Genomic DNA, 4,905 nt, shown 5'->3' on the forward strand with positions numbered 1-4,905 from the left:
ATATATGGGAGCTATATCTAAATCTGGACCGATTTCCACGAAACTTGGCAGACATCATTTTAGACCTAAATGATTAGGCTGTACCAAATTTCGTGCAAATCGAAAGATATATAGGGACCTTTTGCATTAAATCGGTTAAATATATATATGGGAGCTATATCTAAATCTGAATCGATTTTTCCCAATTTCAATAGGGTTCGTCCTTGGGCCGAATAAGTGACCTATGCCAAATTTCATCCAATTCGGATCATAAATGCGACCAGTACTTTGTTTACAATTTAACATGGACAGACAGACGGACAGAGAGGACGGACGGACATGCATAAATCTACTTAGAAAGTGATTCTATGCATATTCTCAAAAGGAACCATGTGTCTATCTCGTTTCCTTTTGCCTGTTACAAACATATGCACAAAGCATTAAAACTTCCCAAACAAGCTCCCGAAGTTTTTGGCGAGTCACTGTAGATGTGTGTGGCCTAGCGTTGTCCTCGTGGAACACGACACCTCTCCTGTTGGCCAATTCTGGTCGTTTCTGGTCAATTGCTACCTTCAAACGGTCCAGTTGTTGACAGTAGAGATCAAAATTTATCGTTTGGCCATATGGAAGCAACTAATAATAAATTATCCCCTTCCAATCCCACCAAATGCATAACAGAACTTTCTTGGCCGTTAGTCCTGGTTTAGCCACAGTTTGAGGTTTGACCCCGATCTTTTGACCAAGTGTTCGCAGATGGAAATTCGATCCATCCTATTTTTTCTGTTAATTGGTGTGACACAAAACATTGCTGTGACAACTGCTAACATGCCGATTTTATCGATTTTTCCCCAACCTAATATTATAGTTCGGTCAGTCTAAAGAGGACTTATCAAAGACCAATTTCAACATTTTTTTTTTAAAGGCCCCACAAATTTCAACTCCTCTTTACGATTGCCAAGATAACTTCGTATATACATTCTTGCACTAACTAGCAAATTCAAATGAACTAACAATCGTAATAGTTCGTTGCATCGGATTTGCATGTTTAGAAACAATAATTCATTTTGTTAAGAACACCAGCCAACCAGCCAGCCAGACATCAAGCTATGCCAGCCCAGCCTCATCGAGCATACAGTGCGAATAATGCTCTCCTCATCTAGTATTTCACAATCAATGTTTTTGGAGATGTTGAACAGCAACAACATTAGCGCAATCGGTGCATGTTTGTGGCGATTACAATGCGGCGTGGCAAGATAAACCGCTGAAAAGCACCACGGCTGTGAATAGATAGATTTTCATAACGACCATAATAGCAATAACAACAACAACAAAGACAAACAAAATCTCAAGCCACAAGACCGCCAACTAAGCCGATGATAATTTGTTTTTGTTGGGCAATTAAAAAAATCATTTGAAATGAAAAGAATTTATTTCGATTCAATTAAAATATTAGCATTCGTATTTGAGATATCATAAAACCGACAGACTGACTGACGAAGTGATGGACGGTTATTGTTGTTGGTTTTTGTTGTGATTCGTTTTATATGGTTTTTTGATTTATAATTTGCGGTTGCTTGTGGCAGTGGGTCGGGTGGTGGAGGTGGTGATGATGTGGCATTTTATGTGGGAGTGCCTCGTTAATTAAAATAGCAAATCAAATAATCACGAAATGGTATAAAATAAAAAAACCAATATCGGATTACGGAAAACGAAACTTCATTTTAACCACATAAATATTAGAAATTAAATATTGGGATTATGTAAAATATCGCATATTTTTTTTAAAAAAAGTTTAGAAGGTTTCTATACGTTTAGCCTTTTTATAAAAAATCCTTTTCAGACAATTTGTCCATCCTTCTGTCTGGCAACTGCGCACGATAACAGATGAATTCTGTTAAATCCAAATTTGCAAATCCTAATATTTCTTTCACATCAAGATCGAAAATAAGGAATATATTTCATCACACGGCAGTATAAGGGGCAGCCAGGAATTGAAAGATATGGTTTAGAACTATAAGTGGTTTTAAAAGGGCGGTTACTAACTAACAAGTTACACTTTTCTGCGTCATATTCGATTGTCATATTATCTCACAGGTCAGTAATGTATGTAACCATCAAGATTGTGTGATTTGATACTCTCTGATGGGTTATGTAGGACCAAGTTAAATAACACGAGAGTAGCAAATATCACTGGCGCAAATAATCAATATCGGTCGCGTCTTAGGTTAATAAAAATCTGCAATGTTTGGTACTTTATACTAGTGAAAGTGGCAAAAGAAAACGAGATAGACCCATAGTTAATTTTGAGGATATACATAGAATTACCTTCTGAGTCGATTTAAGCGTGTCCATGTTAATTCCAAACAACGTGTATGTCGCATTTATGGTAAGAATGAGATGCAATTTGGCACAGCTCACTTAGTTGGCCCAAGAATCAAATCCAATTGAAATTTAACAACACGAAAGTAAAAAAGTAGACAATAAAATTGGGAATTTTTTCATCAAAGCTCAATAGGTTTAGAAGTTATAACCTTAGCACCGCTAGATCGTACAGAAAAATGTCTAAATGAAATGTGTTAACTTATGATATATACCCTCAGCATATGGTTTAGAGAGGTATTCGGAATTATACACCTGTTTTATAATTCCCTTTATATTAGGTATATGTTATTATCCATGAGGTTTCGGATTTAATGTTGATCAAGTCGGTTATTAAATTGGATTTAAATTGATTTTACAACTCTATAAAATATTAACCCTTTGTGGGAGAAGAAGGGGAGGGCCGAATTGCTCCACATTCGGGCTTGATCTAGTTTGGTTCAAATCGCGCATTCCATCCGCCTGATGAAAATTTTCGCTATTTGCGGGGAGGTAACAGAAGGAGCAGACCAATGGCTATCATCATCTGACTTAATCTAGGTTTAGTAAGGACAATAGGTTGTACAAATTTTGGTTCAAATAAAATTTTTTTTAGCACAATTTTAACCATTTTGTGGTGGAGATACTTGATTTTATCCACAGAAATATGTGGTCTAACCAAAATTTCGACAAGGCACAATATCAGCAATGGGAGCCGCAATGACGTCTTCGATATGAAGCTCTTTTTTTTCGGACGTTCCCACGCCTCACTTTCCCACCCCTGCCGACCGAGGGGGCGACCTCCCCTTTCGTAGGGATCGCGTACACACCATAATCCGCATCATGGTGGAATGTGAGAATAGAAAACCAGCTACAGAATCTACTCCAACAGCCAGTTTATTATTAAGTTGCACTACTCATTTAAAAATACAATTATATTAGATTTTATAAATTCAACATTCTTGCTAAAATCTACATTAGAGTACACAGAATTAAAATCAATACAAATTTTACTGAGTGGATCTCCCATAGAATAATTTGTGCGATGAAAATCTGCATGTAATAGTTGATAATATCTACTAGATCGAAAAGGAACATTTATTCTAATAGATGAAATTAGGAAATCAGAGGGTATATTACCATTTAATATTTTTTGTACCATCATAGTGTTCAACATAATACATCTACTTTTTAATGTAGGTAACCGAATTAATTTTAACCTGCTAGTGTAAGAAGGCAATACAAAATCACTATTCCAATGTAAACCCCTCAGTGCAAAAAGTAAGAATTGTTTCTGCACTGATTCGATTTTATCGGAATATATTGCATATTGAGGATCCCATACAACAGAACCATATTCTAATATAGGTCTAACAAGAGACGTGTATAGTTGTTTTGTTATATAAGGATCCGAGAATTCTTTGGCCCACCGTTTTATAAAACTTAATACACCATATGCTTTATTTACCATAGAAATAACATGATTGTTAAAGTTTAACTTTGGATCCATTAAAATACCAAGATCCACGAATGTTTCAACTGTTGATAAAACCGAACCGTTAATCAATGAAGAATTTCTAGAAAAACACATATGTTTACATTTGTTCAAATTTAAATCCATACAATTTAATCTGCACCACTGAAAAAGGTTATTTAAATCTTACTCCAAAATGGATTGTTTCTCAGAATTATGGGTAATGAATAACTTGACATCATCTTGACTTGACATTTATAAACAATAGAAAAAGAACCGGCCCGAGGTGACTTCCTTGTGGAACACCTGAAGGTACGTTAATCGATTTTGAGAGACATCCTTCAAACAGAACTAGCTGTGATCTATTTTGTAAGTAAGATGATATCCATTTGACTAAGTTTATACTGAAACCCATATTATCTAATTTATATAGTAAGAGTTCAAAAGCTTTACTAAAATCTGAATAAATGGTATCAGTTTGATTTCGCTGAACAAATCCCTTTATTACAATTGAAGTAAACTCTATAAGATTTGTTATGGTTGAAAGACCACTACGAAAGCCATGTTGATATGGACTTAAAATGGATTTAATTTTGTGAGAAATAACAGCAGTAATTAATTTTTCAAACAATTTTGGGATATCACTTAATTTCGCAATTCCTCTGTAGTTTGAGACGTTTGATAGACTACCAGACTTGTGCAACGGTACTATAAAAGATTTCTTCCATATAGTGGGAAAATAACCAAAATTTAAGGAATGATTAAATAGCAACGTAAGATGCGTTGATAAAGTGTCAGAACAATATTTGAGAATTATGCTAGGCATACCATCTGGACCTGGAAGTTTAATTGGTTTTAGAGTATGTAAATTTTTAGCACATCTTGACTTTGTAAAAAAGGCATATATATTTGATCTATTTTGGATAGCTCATAAGGATATGAGCTTATATTTGGACAAACTGCAGATGAATAAGTAGAGGCGAAAAAAAATTGCAAAACATTCTGCTATTTCAGAGTTTTTTACAAACTCCTTATTGTTGCATTTCAAAATTGCGGGTTTTGAGGAAAGTTTTCTTTTTAAGTTAACAAACTTA

This window comes from Musca vetustissima, unplaced genomic scaffold, assembly GCF_032173495.1.
Source record: "Musca vetustissima isolate MV318-11 ecotype Yass unplaced genomic scaffold, APGP_CSIRO_Mvet_v1 utg10273, whole genome shotgun sequence".
Classification (NCBI taxonomy): Eukaryota; Metazoa; Arthropoda; class Insecta; order Diptera; family Muscidae; genus Musca; species Musca vetustissima.